We start from the raw sequence: 12,124 nt of genomic DNA, 5'->3' as shown, positions 1-12,124 counted from the left end.
TTATTTGTGGCTATTGAGAAGGGTGTTGTTTCCCTAATTTCTTTCTCAGCCTGTTTGTCCTTTGTGTAGAGAAAGGCCATTGACTTGTTTGAGTTAATTTTATATCCAGCTATTTCACTGAAGCTGTTTATCAGGCTTAGGAATTCTCTGGTGTAATTTTTAGGGTCACGTATATATACTATCATATCATCTGCAAAAAGTGATATTTTGACTTCTTCCTTTCCAATTTGTATCCCCTTGATCTCCTTTTGTTGTCTAATTGCTCTGGCTAGGACTTCAAGTACAATGTTGAATAGGTAGGGAGAGAGTGGACAGCCTTGTGTAGTCCCTGATTTTAGTGGGATTTCTTCAAGCTTCTCACCATTTACTTTGATGCTGACTACTGGTTTGCTGTAGAATGCTTTTATCGTGTTTAGGTATGGGCCTTGAATTCCTAATCTTTCCAAGACTTTTATCATGAATGGGTGTTGGATTTTGTCAAATCCTTTCTCAGCATCTTACGAGATGATCATGTGGTTTTTGTCTTTGAGTTTGTTTATATACTGGATTACGTTGATGGATTTCCATATATTGAACCATCCCTGCATCCCTGGGATGAAATCTACTTGGTCAGGATGGATGATTGTTTTGATGTGTTCTTGGATTCGGTTAGCAAGAACTTTATTGAGGATTTTTGCATCAATATTCATAATGGATATTGGTCTGAAGTTCTCTATCTTTGTTGGGTCTTTTTGTGGTTTAGGTATCAGAGTAATTGTGGTGTCATAGAATGAGTTGGGTAGAGTACCTTCTGTTTCTATATTTTGGGATAGTTTGTGAAGAAGTGGGATTAGATCTTCTTTGAAGGTCTGATAGAACTCTGCACTAACCCCATCTGGTCCTGGGCTTTTTTTGGTTGGGAGACTATTAATGACTGCTTCTATTTCTTTGGGGGATACCGGGCTGTTTAGATCATTAACCTGATCTTGATTCAACTTTGGTACCTGGTATCTGTCTAGAAACTTCTCCATTTCATCCAGGTTCTCCAGTTTTGTTGAGTATAGCCTTTTGTAGTAGGAGCTGATGGTGTTTTGCATTTCTTCAGGATCTGTTATGTCTCCCTTTTCATTTCTGATTTTGTTAATTAGAATGCTTTCCCTGTGCCCTCCAGTGAGTCTGGCTAAGGGTTTGTCTATCTTGTTGATTTTCTCAAAGAACCAGCTCCTCAATTGGTTGATTCTCTGAATAGTTCTTCTTGTTTCCACTTGGTTGATTTCACCCCTGAGTTTGATTATTTCCTGCCATCTACTCCACTTGGGTGAATATGCTTCCTTTTGTTCTAGAGCTTTTTGGTGTGTTGTCAAGCTGCTAATGTATGCTCTGTCTAGTTTCTTTTTGGAGGCACTCAGAGCTATGAGTTTTCCTCTTAGAAATGCTTTCCTTGTGTCCCCATATGTTTGGGTATGAAATGGCTTCATTTTCATTGAACTCTAAGAAGTCCTTAATTTCTTTCTTCCTTGACCAAGGTATCATTGAGAAGAGTGTTGTTCAGTTTCCACGTGAATTTTGGCTTTCTATTATTTATTTTGTTATTGAAGATCAGCCTTAGTGCACAGTGATCTGATAGGATGCATGGGACAATTTCAATACTTTTGTATCTGTTGAGGCCTGTTTTGTGACTTATTATGTGGTCAATATTGGAGAAGGTACCATGAGGTGCTGAGAAGAAGGTATATCCTTTTGTTTTAGGATAAAATGTTCTGTAGATATCTGTCAGATCCATTTGTTTCATAACTTCTGTTAGTTTCACTGTGTCCCTGTTTAGTTTCTGTTTCCATGATCTGTCCATTGGTGAAAGTGGTGTGTTGATGTCTCCCACTATTATTGTGTGAGGTGCAATGTGTGCTTTGAGATTTACTAAAGTTTCTTTAATGAATGTGGTTGCCCTTGTATTTGGAGCATAGATATTCAGAATTGATAGTTTCTCTTGGAGGATTTTACCTTTGATGAGAATGAAGTGCCCCTCCTTGTCTTTTTTGATGATTTTGGGTTGGAAGTCAATCTTATCAGATATTAGGATGGCTACTCCAGCTTGTTTCTTCATACCATTTGCTTGGTAATTTGTTTTCCAGCCTTTCATTCTGAGGTAGTGTCTATATTTTTCTCTGAGATGAGTTTCCTGTAAGCAGCAAAATGTTGGGTCTTGTTTGTGTAGCCAGTTTGTTAGTCTATGTCTTTTTATTGGGGAGTTGAGTCCATTGATATTAAGAGATATTAAGGAAAAGTAATTGTTGGTTCCTCTTATTTTTGTTGTTAAAGTTGGCATTCTGTTTTTGTGGCTGTCTTCTTTTAGGTTTGTTGAGGGATTACCTTCTTGTTTTTTCTAGGGCAAGGTTCCCGTCCTTGTATTGGTTTTTTTCTGTTATTATCCTCTGAAAGGCTGGATTCGTGGAAAGGTAATGTGTGAATTTGGTTTTGTCGTGGAATACTTTGGTTTCTCCATCTATGGTAATTGAGAGTTTGGCTGGGTATGTTTTTAAGTTAGATGGGTAGCATCAGACCATCAGACTGCATTAATCTTTTTCTTTTTCAGGAGTCAAGTAATCATTTATTTTCATTATACACCAGAGATATAATGAACATATTAAAAAGAAAAAAATGTGTATATACCAACACGTTTTTAATGTGTCTATGTTTATGGACTCCTCCATTCAGAAAACAGTAACATCATTTTCATTAAGCTCTGGCTCCTTTTCCATTAACCTAAGCTTAGGTTAGGGAAAATTAAGCTTTTACAATTATGTAACTAATTTTACTCAATACACAGTAATTCATTTTCCAAAGCCTCAATACAGAAGCTAACTTCTTGAAAATGGCTTAACACAAAGGACATACTTTACAAAGTAAACACTACTCTATGTGCTCTTAACAACTACCTGCATTGAAAATTTCTCTATGCAAGAATCAGAGGAGATTTACTTCTCTTTTTTATTTTCATTCTTTTTTTTTGAGTATGCCTTACAAGATTCTATCTAAACATTGTCAAGTATTATATCTTTAAACACAAGAAAATGATCATCTCCTCTAAGCATTTAATTTCTGCTATGCCTAATTCTTAAAACTCACAATTGCTACCCATCTAACTTAAAAACTGCACTGTAAGATGCAACAACTTATGGGTGGAAACAACTTAAAGGATCATGGGAGTGTATACAACAAGGGCTAGAAATGAAAGGTCACAAATGGAATGGCAGTCCCTTAACAGTGTACACTGCTGTGCCCTAAGTTCAATTATACCCATAAGCACAAAGTGTTAACTTGTCACTTAAGATAAATAACTCAACATCTTAGATTTGCAAAGATATATAATACTTCAAAACATAAAATACATCAGTTTGCATTAACAAGACACACGCAGGCCAAATGAAGTTTTACGTAACAGCTGAATGTCAAGATGCCAATTGTGTTGAGTAATCTTCAGAGAACTTGGAATATAGCATGCTTAGATTATGTTAGATGTCATCAATGTCTTCATCATCCTCTCCAATATCATCAAACATGATTTCATCATCATCCCCAGCACCAAATGTGTCCATTTCATTGATTTTGGCATGTTCTGGAAGTTCTCCATAGGCCTTCAGACTTCTTGCTTCATCTGGACTGTACTTTAATATTATATCAGCTTTGTTATCTTGATAGTCTCGTAGACCAATCAATATAATGTCTGAGGTATTTATCCAAACCTTTTTTCTCAACTTTCCTCTTATGTGGCACAGCCTCCTTACACCATCAAAACACATTGCTTCCAACCATCCACATCCCAGCATTTTGGTCACCTGAGCATACTCTTGCCCATATTCTTTAAACACCAACTCTCTTTTCTCAGATTCATTTTCATTTTTACCTCTGCGCCTGTTTTTGCCTCCTTTGCCTTTATTCTTTGGCATGATGGAAAAGGCAACCACAGGAGTCAAGTGAGGGACTCCTGGCAGACAGTGGCTGACAGTGGCTGTGACTCAGTTCCAAGAGCTACTACAGTCTTAGGATGGGTGCCAGGAAGTATCTAACAGTGGTAGATCTGAAAGCAACTAAGTATAGAAGATCCACAAGCCACAAAATGTCCCAGAGTACTGGCTTCTGATAGTTACAAAATAGTACTTCAGCTTCTGGCCTGGTGCTCAGGAAGTTGTAGTCTCCCCAGTAGTGACAAAATGCAGCAGGACTCCTTTATCTTTGCAGTTAATGCATTGACCTTAAAAAAATTAAATAAGTTTTCGTTTGAAATCTATTTGGGAAATAATTTTTATCAAAATTTCTGCACACAACGATGAATTGTATAGCTTTTAAAAAATTAGATATTCTCCTTATTTACATTTCAAATGTTATCCCCTTTCCTAGTTTCCCCTCCAAAAATCCCCTATTCTCTACCCTCCTACTGCTCCCTAAGCAACCTACTCCTGCTTACTGGCAAATGCATTCCCATCTACTGGAGCATAGAACCTTCACAGGACCAAGGGCCTCTCCTCCAATTGATGACTGACTCAGTTATCCTCTACTACATATGCTGCTAGAGCCACGAGTCCTTCCACGTGTTTTCTTTAATTTGTAATTTAGTCCCAGGGAGCTCTGGGGTTACTGGTTAGTTCATATTTCTGTTCCTCCAGGTAGCTGAATTGTATAGCTTAATAAAAAAATTGAAAATATCATTCTGAGGTATGTGGTTCTCTATTTTAAAAAAGCATTCTAAAACTTAATAGAACACTTAGTAGATTCAGATACCATTTTAATACATTTTTAAACAAGTTTAGAGTACCCAAAATTACAAGTTCATTGGTGTTCAGGCCTTTAATGTATCACAAGAACACTCAAAATGTGTACCATTGCACTTTAAATGGACATGCTTGAGCATAATAAAAACAATTTCAGGTCTGGACAGATTGCTCAGTGCATTCTCTTCCCAAAAACCAAACAGTGGTTCACAACTATTTGTAATGGGTACCTGACACCCTCTTTTGGTTCTTGCGTCTAGGACAGGTACAGTATGGTCATAGATATAAATTACTCTTAAAATTGTTTTTCAGTTCACAGAAGAATGAAAAATTGAAGAAAGTCACAGGTTGTGTTACTTAGATCCACTTTGGGACACAAAATAACACATGAAAGCAGTTGACACAGGCACATATGACAACTATATGAAGTCCTGGTGCATCCAGTGAAAACAGAAAAGCAAAGGCCAACCAGAAAATTCATCTCCATCTCCTAAGATGTGAGAAAGGCTTAGTAACAAGCCAACCAGCCAGAATACTACAAAACAAATTAACAACAACAACAACATCTCCAGAAACACTGTTGAGTTCATTTTCTGTTGGCCATCTCCTTCTGAGTTTGGGGCTTTCCCTTAAGAGTGGTTTTGTACATAGTGAGACCCCCTTGGAGAAATCAACTTTTCCTTTGGGAGCAGTTACTAGAGATAGTGTCAGGAACCAAACCAGGTCCTCTGCAAGAACAACCAATGCTCTGAACAACTGAACTATTTCTCCAGTTCCTATTTGCTAGTTTATACAAATGATGTTTAAAAACATACAAATGAAAGCTAACTGAAAGCTTTGTGTTCTCCAAGCCCAGCCTTTTTGAGACTTTATTTTTGGCCATTGCTATGGTGACCACAAGGCACACTCTACACCCCTGGTATTTTTCTTCTGTGCATCCATTTCAAATTCTACCTTCCTCCTTATAGTCCTATTAATCTATATCACAGTGCCTGAAGAAGACTCCAATATTGGCTACCTCTAGCACTTAGCATAACTCACTCTTACTTTTCTGGACATAGGCTAGGACCACACTAGTAAACATCATCTGTTGGTTCCAGTTTCATTTCTGTGGCTGCTGCTAAAATACTCCATCAAAACACAATTTCCAGGAGGCAGGGCTTATCTGGTTTACAAATCCAGGTTACAACCTACCAAGGGATGTCAAGGCAGAGAGTGAAATCCCAAAACAAGAGGGACGTGCTTTCTTGCAGAGAAGGAAGGAAGGAAGGAAGGAAGGAAGGAAGGAAGGAAGGAAGGAAGGAAGGAAGGAAGGAAGGAAGGAAGGAAGCTGGCAGTGAAGGCAACTCATGAAAGACCCCAGCTTCTGAGCAGCATAATCAAAAATGAAGCACACAAGACGTTCTAGACATGGTTGTGGCCAGGTTACCTCTGCTCCGCAGCTTATATCAATCCTCAAAGAAAAATGGAAAATATATGTTCTCCCAGATATATAACCAGAAACCAAATCCATGACCTACCTGGTGAGTACCATCTTCTTTGAAGGAAGACTAAGAGCCGTTAGAACGATGATTCTTTCTTTCTGGGATAGGGTTTTTGTGTACTCGAGGCTGTCCTGGAACTCTTTCTACAGAACAGATTGGCCTAGGTCGGATGTCCTCTTGCCTATGTCTCCCAAGGTAAAGGCAGCGAGATGAGACTACTGTGTCTCACCCTGGGCAGAGCTTGAGTATATATACATGTCCACAAAGTCCCGCCTCCACAGTTAGATGCAACTCTAATCCAACAAGGCCACAACTCCCAATAGTACCACACCCTGATCCAAGCATAATTCAATCACCACACCAAACAAGCAAAGAAACAAAAGGACACTTTTTAACTGGGCTTGGTAGCACACGCCTTTAATCCCAGAACTCAGGAGTCAGAGGCAGGTGGATATCTGAGTTCTAGGCCAATCTGGACACTTCTTACTGCCTACTGGTTTTCTTTGGTAATGAGAGACAAAACAGGCTACTGAGGACAAATTTAAAATGATGAATGTGGGAAATCAGAAACACATAGACCAAAACCTGTGATGTAGGGTTGACAGAAAGGGGATGATGCTGGAGAGTTGGCCCAGTGATTGTTAGCACTGAATGCCCTGGGACGGTCCGGAGTTCAAATCCCAAAAACCACATGGATGCCCACAGCCATCCATAAATAGTTCTGACGCTTCCTTGTGGTGTTTCTAAAGACAGTTCCAGTATAATTAGATATAACAATAAACAAAACCGATCAGAGCAGCAGAGGTCCTGAATTAAAATCCCAGCAACCACATGATGGCTCAAAACGATCAGTACAACTACAGTGTACTCATATACATAAAATAAATGAATTAATTAATCTTTAAAAAAAAAAGTAGCCAGGTGTGATGGCACACACCTTTAATCCCAGCACTCGGGAGGCAGAGGCAGGCAGGTTTCTGAGTTGGAGACCAGCCTGGTCTACAAAGTGAGTTCTAGGCACAAACAGGACTATACAGAGAAACCCTGTCTCAGAAAACCAAAAAAAAAAAAAAAAGGGTGTTTGGGGTGAGATGGCTATGTTTTCTTACAGTCAAGCCTCATTTTCCACAAAGCCATATCATATGGGATGCTTGTATCATGATGATCCCTCATTGTCCTCATAGGACTATGGTTATATAGAGATCAGCAATTTTACTTACAACACAATTAACAGAGTAGATCTGTAAAGCTGATTTGCTGTCACAGTGGGGAAAGGCTCTTGCTGCCATGCTTGACTACCGGAGTATTCTCATGGATGAAACAGAATATCTCAGGTTTTTCTCTGACCTTCACAGGGGTGTTTTGGTACTTTGCCAAAACACACAAAAACAAATACCCATACACTCATACACTACATGCAACAAATCTTATTTTATACTTTTATTATATATATAAAGGTGTTTTGTGTATATGTCCATCTGTAACCACATGCATGCTTGGTGACCATGGAGGCTAAAAGAGGGCATTGGACCCTCTGGGTACTGGAGTAGCACATGATTGTCTGCCACCATGTGGGTGGTGGGAATTATTGCTCTTAACTGGTCTCTTAAACCCAAAAATATATTATTTTTAAATGACTTATTGCAAACAATGCTTTCCTTTAATTATGTGGGATGTGGGTTTGATACCCTTGTGCTAGATTTTCATGAGTGCCCTAGTTCATCTGCCTCTAGAACTTAGCAAGTCACCTGAGTTTCAGCCCCTCCTCCCCAGCAACTTACAAAACATAGAAAGAACAAACCAAACCTTCAGAAGACCTAACTTCTCTCTGTCTCAGTTTTAAACCCTAGAAACTCAAAGTTGTAAGGAAGTTGAAGTGAGCTGACAGGGCTGAGGAGGAGGTTGCTCACTCCGTGCAGTACTCACTGCACAAGCAAGAACACTTGAATTCGATGCAATTCATTTCTGTAAAACTGGTGGATGTATTATCAACAAACCCCAACAGCATAGCTTCAGTGAGCTTTTATCAGTTCACTAGCATTGGTTCTTGGAAAAGCAGGTTTGACCAACACTGGACACCCAGAAAAACAAACACCACATGTTCTAGAGGAAGATGTAGGTGTTGGCTGGTGGGGCCACAAAGATCCACACAAAGAGAAAGACTGGATTCTCTGCCTGCAAAGATGCAGCCAACAGCAACTTTTTAGTCTGAATATGCTTGACTCAGGGTGTTGTAGTATTCTGAATTCTGGCCTTGTTAGAGTAGATGTGTCACCTTGGTCATGGACTTTTTAAGACCCTCATTCTAGCTGCCTGGAAGTCAGTATTCTGCTGGCAGCTTTCAGATGAAGATATAAAACTGTCAGCTCCTCCTGCACTTAGCCTGCCTGGATGCTACTATGTTCCTGCCTTAATAATAATGCACTGAACCTCTGAATATTGAAGCCAGTCCCAATGAAGTGTTATCCTTATAGAAGTTGCCTTGATTATGGTGTTTGCTCATGGCAGTCAAACCCCAGCCAAGTCAGAAGTTGGTACCAGGGAATGGGGTATTGCTCTGAAAGGTCTGAAAATGCTTCTCTTTGGGAGAATGTAGATATGAGGACTGTGGATTTGGAAAGCAGTGGAATGCTTAAAATGGGGCTTACTGGGCTATCTTAGTAGGAATATAGAAGACTCTGTTACTGAGAGTGATCTGAAATGTGCAGTCCTGGCCCAAGAGATTTCAGTGGAGAAGAACTTCAGTACGTGGCTTAGAGACTTTTTTGTAGCATTTTGGTGAACAGTATGGCTACTCTTTTTCCTAGTCTGAAAAGCCAGAATGAGACTAAGACTCAGAAATTCAGATTAATTGCATTGACAAAGGAGGTCTCAGAAATGCTCTTCATAGACTTTGTTCTCTGCTTATATCTCATGAAGAACATTTGGAATATGCATAACTAGCTTAGAAAGGAAAAGTATAAAATATATAGTATTAAACGGGGGGGGGGAGCGGGGAGCCACCAGGAAGTGAAATTGAGCTGAATACTGAGTTCAAGGATATTAAATTGAATTAAGGGAGTTGTGACCTTGTGGCAAGATGTGACACAATGAAATTTAGATCCAGTATGGTGGTGCATTGCTTTAATCCCAGGAGATAAAGCCAAGCAGATCTCTGAGGTCAAGGTCAGCCAGAGATAGAGCAAGTTTTATGTGAAGAAAAGCTTAAATCCAGGCATGTTTGTACACACCTTTAATCCCAGGAGACAGGCATGTAGATCTCTGAGTCAAGGTCAGTCTGCAGTCCAAGATCCAGGACAGTCAAGCTTAGGCAGGGAAGGAGTTTGACAAGAGGAAGCTGGTGATGTTGTAAGAGAACAAAGGGACCGTGTTCCAGCCCCTGCAAGCAGCAGAACTTGTCAGCTTTGGCCATGTGACTCTGGCTCTATATCCAAGAATAGGAGACTTGAGACAGCTATATCAGGGGTCTCACAAGACACAGCTATATCAGGGTTCTTTCAGCAAACACTTGCTAATGTATGCAATGGAGCCATCATTTGGAGGCTAATTATGGGATGGATCCCTGGATATGGCAGTCACTAGATGGTCCATCCTTTTGTCTCAGCTCCAAACTTTGTCTCTGTAACTCCTTCCAAGGGTGTTTTGTTCCCAATTCTAAGAATGGACAAAGTGTCCACACTTTGGTCTTCGTTCTTCTTCAGTTTCATGTGTTTTGCAAATTGTACCTTATATCCCTGGTATACTAAGTTTCTGGGCTAATATCCACTTATCAGTAAGAACATATCATTTGAGTTCTTTTGTGATTGTGTTACCTCACTCAGGATGATGCCCTCCAGGTCCATCCATTTCCCTAGGAATTTCATAAACTCATTCTTTTTAATAGCTGAGCAGTACTCCATTGTGTAAATGTACCACATTTTTTGTATCCATTTCTCTGTTGCAGGGCATCTCGGTTCTTTCCAGCTTCTGGCTATTATAAATAAGGCTGCTCTGAACATAGTGGAACATGAGTCCTACTTACTGGTTGGGACATCTTCTGGATATATTCCCAGGAGAGGTATTGCAGGATCCTCTGGTAGTATTATGTCCAATTTTCTGAGGAACCGCCAGACTGATTTCCAGAGTGGTTGTACAAGCTTGCAATCCCACCAACAATGGAGGAGTGATCCTCTTTCTCCACATCCTCACCAGCATCTGCTGTCACCTGAATTTTTGATCTTAGCCTTTCTTACTTGTGTGAGATGGAATCTCATTGTTGTTTTGATTTGCATTTCTCTGATGATTAAGGATGCTGAACATTTTTTTTAGGTGCTTCTCAGCCATTCGGTATTCCTCAGGTGAGACTTCTTTGTTTAGCTCTGAGCACCATTTTTAATGGGTTTATTTGATTTTCTGGAGTCCACCTTCTTGAGTTCTTTATATATATTGGATATTAGTCCCCTATCTGATTTAGGATAGGTAAAGATCCTTTCCCAATCTGTTGGTGGCCTTTTTGTCTTATTGACATTGTCTTTTGCCTTGCAGAAGCTTTACAGTTTCATGAGGTCCCATTTGTCAATTCTCAATCTTACAGCACAAGCCATTGCTGTTCTATTCAGGAATTTTTTTTTCCCCTGTGCCCATATCTTCAAGTCGTTTCCCCACTTTCTCCTCTATAAGTTTCAGTGTCTCTGGTTTTATGTGGAGTTCCTTGATCCACTTAGATTTGACCTTAGTACAAGGAGATAGGAATGGATGAATTCGCATTCTTCTAGGTGATAACAACCAGTTGTGCCAGCACCATTTGTTGAAAATGCTGTCTTTCTTCCACTGGATGGTTTTAGCTCCCTTGTCAAAGATCAAGTGACCATAGGTGTGTGGGTTCATTTCTGGGTCTTCAATTCTATTCCATTTGTCTACTTGTCTGTCACTATACCAGTACCATGCACTTTTTTTTATCACAATTGCTCTGTCGTAAAGCTTTAGGTCAGGCATGATGATTCCACCAGAGCATTTACTCATGGATAAATTTAGATTCTTAGAGTAGCTACAAGGAACAGAAACCCCAAGGCAATCTGATGTTGCTGTAGCACTTGAAGATAAATGAAGAACTCAGACTGTGCGACCTTAAGGTTCTCTGGACTCTGCTCTGAGAGATGTTTGAGCACCATGCTAATGTCATACCTGGTACAGTGCACATGGTCAAAAGCCTATAGCTGGGGAGGTCACAGGCCCTGGTGGGGAATCTGACCTAGTCAGCTCAGTCAGTCAACAGGGCCTCCAGGGAGGTAGTGAGGACTGAAAAACAAACGACAGTTAGGCAACACTATAACATGACTGAGTTCAAAACAGGTTTATTTTTTCCCAGTCTGCTTTTACACTATTCTAGGTACATGCAAAGAATAGGGTCAGTTCTTGGATCAAAGACAAATCAGTCTAACGAGGCAGAAACCAAAGTGATCAAAAAAGACAATAAACGAAGTCCTAGTACCTAGGATTTAATGATCAAGTACCTAGGATCTAATCAGGAATGTCACATATTCCTCTGTTGGGTTTACCTTGAGCTTTGTTTGAGCCCAAATGTAAATATTCTTATCTGAGCCTACTTCTTTGCCTAGCTGGGTGGTCCAGCCAGTTGATGATGTTCTTCTTATAGGGTTGCAATCACCCTCACTCCTCCAGTCCTTCCATCAGCTCCCCCAACAGGGTCCCTGAACTCAGTACAATGGTTGACTCCAGCATTCACATCTCTCTTTGTTATTTGCTGGTAGAACCTCCATATGAGCAGTCATACCAGGTTCCTGACAGCAAGTGCCTCTTGGCCCCTGCAACAGTGTGAGGTTTGGTGTCTGAAGACGGGATGGATATGGGGGGGAAGGGCAATCTCCACATGGTCCTTCCTTCAGCCACTGA

At 40.1% G+C, this 12,124-nt stretch overlaps 1 pseudogene; it reads right to left on the bottom strand.

The window, feature by feature from the left end:
* Positions 2,559-6,456, bottom strand: Gm2075 (predicted gene 2075; annotated as a pseudogene).

Source organism: Mus musculus, chromosome 12, assembly GCF_000001635.26.
Source record: "Mus musculus strain C57BL/6J chromosome 12, GRCm38.p6 C57BL/6J".
Classification (NCBI taxonomy): Eukaryota; Metazoa; Chordata; class Mammalia; order Rodentia; family Muridae; genus Mus; species Mus musculus.
Note: the sequence above shows the minus strand (reverse complement) of the source record. Positions and strands in the feature narration are given on the sequence as shown.